The sequence below is a fragment of the Erythrolamprus reginae genome, chromosome 5, assembly GCF_031021105.1.
Source record: "Erythrolamprus reginae isolate rEryReg1 chromosome 5, rEryReg1.hap1, whole genome shotgun sequence".
In the NCBI taxonomy this organism is placed as follows: Eukaryota; Metazoa; Chordata; class Lepidosauria; order Squamata; family Dipsadidae; genus Erythrolamprus; species Erythrolamprus reginae.
In genome coordinates, this window is record NC_091954.1 from 118,570,340 (window position 1) to 118,576,339 (window position 6,000).

Below are 6,000 nucleotides of genomic sequence, written 5' to 3' on the forward strand. Positions count from 1 at the left end.
GATAGGACTTGGAGAAGGCCGACTCTGTGGGACCTCGCTGGCCGTTGGGATACATGAGGCAGGAAATGGTCCCGTAAGTGATCTGGTCCTAAGCCATGTAGGTCCCCATGCCCTCAACACCTCGAGGTTTGACTACTGCAGTGCTCTCTACATGGGGCTGCCTTTGAAGAGTGTTCGGAAACTACAAAATGTGCAGAATGCAGCCGCATGAGCAGTTATGGGCCTTCCAAGGCAGGACCACCTCTCTCCATCACTCCCCTGGCCAAGGGAGGCATAGCATGTTTCTTGATTGGATGGCCAGGTATGTATTTTAATTAGTTCTTTAATTTTTTAGTTGTAACTGAATTTTAATTATTTGTATTTTAATAATAAATGTTTATTTATAGTGCCCTTTTAACAAAGGGTATAACAGCATGTTAGCAATAGCGCTTTTGAACAGAGCCAGCGTATTGCCCTCCGCCACAATCCGGGTCTTCATTTGACCCACCTCGGAAGGATGGAGGGCTGCGTCCACCTCGAGCCGGTGATGAGATTTGAACCGCTGACCTGCAGATCTACAGTCAGCTTCAGTGGCCTGCAGTACAGGCCTCTACCCACTCCGCCACCCCGGCTCTTTTGATATATATATTCTTTTTTATACGTTATATGTTGGATATGCTGAGATGCGAGTCTACCTTGGAAGGCCCCTAACAGCTTAGTCTCCAAACGTTCTCCAAGGGTCGCCCCATGTAGAGGGCATTGCAGTACTCGAGCCTCGAGGTGATGAGGGCGGGAGTGACTGTGAGAATGGACTCCCTGTCCAAACAGGGCCACAACTGGCGTACCAGGGGAAGTTGTGCAAACGCCCCCCTGGCCACAGCTGAGAGAAGGTCTTCTGGGCTCAGCTGTGCCGTCAATTCCTCCCATGAGGGGAAGACTCTCCTGCAGCCCCTCAAGCCCTCCTCCCCTTCTGCAGGGTCCTTCTGCAGGGGCCAACCCCTTGGGTGCAATCCACCTCCAAGATAACAAAGGGACCTTTGAGCTCTTCTAGTCCAACCCTCTGCTCATGCAGGAGACTTTAGACCATTTCAGACAAGTGACTGTCCAGTCTCTTCTTTCTAAACCTGCAGTGTTGGAGCACCCACAACTTCTGGTGGCAAGCAGTTCCATGGGTTGATTGTATTCACTGTCAGGAAAGTTCTCCCTAACCCCAGGTTGCTTCTCTTTCCTGCCTTGGAGAATAAGCGCAGAGGAAGCCCCCCTTGTGGCAGAGCCCCACCCCCTAAAGGTTGGAGCGGGGGACTTGCCCCCTCCAGCTAACGTGGCGGTCAGAGCGTTCCAAGTGGCGTCCAAGATTAAATCAGAGTCCCAGGCAAAGGATTCCTCCCAGGCCCAGTTGGGACGTCAGGGAGAAACCTGGATCTGAAGTGATTTCAGCCCCCAGTCAGAAGCTCCAGCCCTTGCCCCGCCCACCACCACACCCCCATGTCCATCAGCACGTTGCCCACACTCCATTGGCCACTCTGGCAAGAGCCCGCCCACCTCCTTCCGGGCAGGGGCAGGGGTGCAAAGGCAAAGGATGGCCTTGGTTGTATGGAAAGAATTGGCCATGGCTACGTAGAGGCAGCCCTGGCGCAACTCCCCCTCCCAAGATTCCCACAGTAGAAAGCGCATCGGAGAGGAGTCCAAAGGGTGGCGGCAGGCCCAAGGAGACCCCGAATAAAAGGGCCTCGGCTTGGCAGCAGCTCAACGGGGCCTCGGCAGATTCTCCCCCCCCTCCGGTGCAGCCCGGAGAGATTATGAGCCTGAGTGGGGAAGACGAGGGAGGACGGGGCCACGACTGCGGGGGGGGGGGGGCGTCTGCCTCCCAGGGCTCCTTCCTCCTTCTTCAGAGCTGAGAACCAGCCCGGGCCTGGAACTTCCCACTTTTCCTCCTCTCCGGCTGCCTCTGCCAGGAAGGCCCTGCAGGTTGCAAAAGTGGCGCATTGCCGGGCAGGTGTGGAGGAAACGCCCGCCCACTCCCAGAAAGCTGATGCTGCTGTGGGCCAGCCAGGGAAGCCTCTTCCTGCCAGGAATTAATAATTTAATTTAATTTAATTTAATTTAATTTAATTTAATTTAATTTAATTATTTAATTTAAGTTAATTTAATTTAATTTAATTTAAGTTAATTTAAGTTAATTTAAGTTAATTTAAGTTAATTTAAGTTAATTTAAGTTAAGTTAATTTAATTTAGTTTAGTTTAATATATTTAAATTTTAATTTAATTTTTTAATTTATTTTAATTTAATTTATTTAAAATTTAATTTAATTTTTTAATTTAATTTAATTTATTTAAAATTTAATTTAATTTTTTAATTTAATTTAATTTATTTAAAATTTAATTTAATTTTTTAATTTAATTAAGAGTCTCTGTGGAGAGGGGGGCCGGAGGGGGGCACACAAATGGAAATCAGTTTGAATCCCGGGGGGGATCCCTGTGCTTCAAAGGGGGCAGCCCTCCTAGCCAATGCCGCCTGTTCCCCCAGCTCTCTTGGCCTCCCCTCACTCTCGGGGTCTGGGGAGGGGTTTCCAGGCTGTGGGGCCGGGGGGGGGGGGGCTATCTGTGGATGTCGCTGGGGGAGGACCAGAGCCGCAGAGCTGCACCGCCAGGCTGAGGAGCAGGTTCAGCACCACGGAGAGCAGCAGCGGGGGGGGCCATCAGCTGCGTGGGGGGCCGGTAGGGGGCCAGGCTGGGGTGGGGCCTGTTCAGGCTCACTGCAAGAGAGGGGGGGCCAGGGGTGGGGGGGGGTTAGACGGGGCAGCAGCTCCAGGGAGGAGTGGAGACGGGGCCTGAGGTAGCCCTGGCATTGCCGCACTGGTTCCCTCTGGGCAGGGGGGAGGGGCAGAAATTCTCACAGGGGGTCAAGGGGGGGCTCTACTCTTGGCACACCAGCACACTGGCGGTCGGGAGGGTGCGGGGCTGGAGGGTCCCGCCCACCCTGGACCTAGCCAGCTTTGCCCAGTGAGGGTGGGGCCTCTCTTCAGCCACTGGTGCTCCGTTGCTTGGCAGGCGGGAGGTGACCCCTCCGTACAGGACCAGCCCCAACTCTGTGCAGCAGGGGGGTTGCTTGGTCTCCCTGGAAGCCCCAACGGGCTTTCCCCCAGGAAGAACCCCCCCTCCCCTCGGGGTGTTGGGGGGGGCAGCTTACTTGTCATCCCGATGACGGTGGTGATGGCCAGATCTAGGAAGAGGAACTGGTCATTGGCAAAGGAGTTGAGAGGCTGAAAGCGAGAAGGCCAATGGCAGCGCTTGAGGCCCTGGACGCCCAGAGGAGGGGTCTCTCCTCCCCAGCCCCAGACCTTCTAGCAGGGGGAGAGGAAAGAGGGGCCGGGGGCTTTGGCTCCTCCCATCCCACAGTAGAAGGCCAGCCAGCTCATGGCAGCAGCTACCTGGGTCAGGACCCTGAGGCTCTCCAGCAACCTTCCCCGGCCCCCTAAGACCCCTCCCTCCAAGGCTCGTGGGAGGGAAGCCCACCCCTCGGATGCAAAGGAAGGGGCCTGGACGGTGAAGTGAAGGAGGGGCTTCGGGAGAGCCTCTGCCCCAGGGCTGGGGGTCCACAGGGGCTTTCCCTTGCCAAGAGGCCACCCACCCAGTAGAGCAGGAGGACGCTGGTGTAGCTGGCCAGGCTGAAGAGGGCCATGTACTTGAACATGCAGAAGGAGGTGGCCAGGGCGGCCCTGCCGTGCCTGGGGGGAACAGGAGGGGGCGCATTAGAGAGGGGGGGGCTTTTGGGCATGCTGGGGAGGGGGTGGAATGGCTGCAAGGAAAGGGGAGAGGGTTTTTTCCATTCCACCAAAGCCCCCCCCCCCCCCCACTGGAGGAGCAAATCTGGCCCTTCCTGCCAGGGGCTTCTCTGCGCCGCTCAGGGTTGCTTCAGTGGGGGGGGGGGGGCAGCAGGGAAGGAGAGGAAGGCCAGCCTGCATCGGACAAAGGAGACTCGGCCCCTCCTCTGAGTCAGGGATCCCACCTCCGCCAAAGGAGCCCCCTCCCAGGAATGACCGGAAGCCCCTCTCCCTGAGGCCTGGGATGCAGTCGGTGCGAGAGTGGGCACCTCCACCCAGCCCCCCCCTCACCCCCCTCCTCTCCGCCCACCTGATCAGCTCCGGCGGACACTCGATGGTGGGGACCCTGGAGGTGAAGGGGGAAGCCACCGAGGCCTCCTGCTCAGAGAGGGAGACCCCCACGTGGGCTTCCTTCAGGGCCTGGAAGGGAAGAACCCGCACCCAGATCCCAGAGGCCGTTCCTGGCCTGGGCCTTCTCACACCTGCTCAGGGGAGAGAATGGCCCAGACAGGAGGCTGAGGAGGCAACGCGTCCTGCCGTCCTGCCGTCTATCAGGAGGTGGCGGTGGGGAGAAGAGGAAGCGGGAAAGAGAGGGCAAAACTAGCTGGGTTTGGCAATACATAGAATAAACCAACCATGTATGCTTACATGTATTAGAACACTATTGCTTTAAGGGCTAGTGTTACGGGTGGCCACAAGAGGGCGCCAGAAGCATGATTCTCTCTCTCTTGGCTGCTCTCAGCTATTTCTGTTGTGTCTTTGTGGCTATACTGCAGTAAGAACTGTGTGTTCAAATGATGGTTTATGTATTTGTAAGCTGGACAAGTAAGCTTATAGTATTGTATCTGTATTGAAAGTTATTGACTGATGCAACTGTGAATGACTCAGACTGTTCTTGACTAAGGTATTTGCCAAAGAAAATAATATTTTATACAATTAATGTACCTGGATTGTGTTACTGAACTGTTACTTGTATCTCTGGGCTATCAGGTGGATATCTGCCAGACCTCCACGTTTCCTCTCTATGTAGGCGTATCTTTGACCACTCATAGGTAATGCTGAACACTCCTTAACAGAGGGGAACATTGAGAGAGGGGAGACAGAGAAGGGGAAGGGGGCACAGGGCCCACCCCATTAAAGAAAAGCTGGCCTGGAGTGGAATGTGTTAGCACGTCAAAGAATTATGTATGATATTCCTCAAACAAAACGTTACAGAGTAAATGTGGTGGTAGCAGACAGTCAGCCAATAACTCAGACTAATCCAATTTAAGTATAAATATTATTTACATATATCTAATAGAATAGTCAGCAACAATCCAAGTCATTCACAGAGACATCTATCAATCATATGCAAATACAAACCAGGGTCAGAACAGTTTTCTACACACAGCAATTCTCCTCCTTAGGGCTCCCCCTTATGGCCAACTGAATCATTACTCTTAAAGAAACATGATCAAACAAACAGGGTTGGCTAATTACCTATGGTAGCACCCAGCTAGTTATACTCACGGTATGAACAGGATGCTTTTCCAAAGAGGGGTAGAGGCTCCTGGCTGGCTCACCCGAGCCACTGGACCAGGACTGCCCAGAGAATCCAGCACCAGCTCCACCCAGCCGCCCCTCAATGCGTGGTGAAGGGGCCCAGCACCCTTGCCTTGGCCCTCACCCTGGGCACAGCAGGGAAGAGCCAGCCATCGTTCATTGATTCTGCTCTGCCCCTCCCTCCACCAGGGGGATTCATGGCCCCCTGCCCACCAGCCTTGCAAGACTCACCCCACAGTCGTTGGCCTCGTCTCCGCACATGCCCACATAGTCGCTGGAAGAGAGAAGTCCTGGTCAGCGCAGCCGCTCCCTCCAGCCCAATTCCCTTCTGGGGGGTGTCAACGGGACCCTCACTCACTCGAGCTGCTGGAACTGCTGCACCAGGTGGGCCTTCTGGGCGGGAGACATCCTGGCAAAGACCGTCCCGTTCAGCAGCAGCTGCGGGAGAGAACCGAGGCGGCTTCACAAAGGGGCAGCAGACCCACAGGCAGGAGAAGGGGGTCCTGAGCTGGCTGGCCGGCCAGGCACCGCCTTCCCCTCTGGGCTGGGCTCTCCGCACTCCCCTCCCCCCCTGCTGGGGCCCCCAGACCCTTACCTAGTCAGGGAGACTGCCGGTCTTCCTTCCGGCAAGCGTTTGTGTGCCAATGCAATGACT

At 55.1% G+C, this 6,000-nt stretch overlaps 1 protein-coding gene across 1 annotated transcript in view; it reads right to left on the reverse strand.

Moving 5' to 3' along the window:
- The window catches only part of LOC139168642 (probable cation-transporting ATPase 13A5), a 29,128-nt gene extending 23,378 nt beyond the window's left edge, over window positions 1-5,750 (reverse strand). The window contains 2 exon segments of the mRNA XM_070754262.1: window positions 5,577-5,619; window positions 5,704-5,750. The gene's annotated coding sequence lies outside the window, so the exon portion shown is untranslated.
- Between the last annotated feature and the right edge of the window lie 250 nt (window positions 5,751-6,000).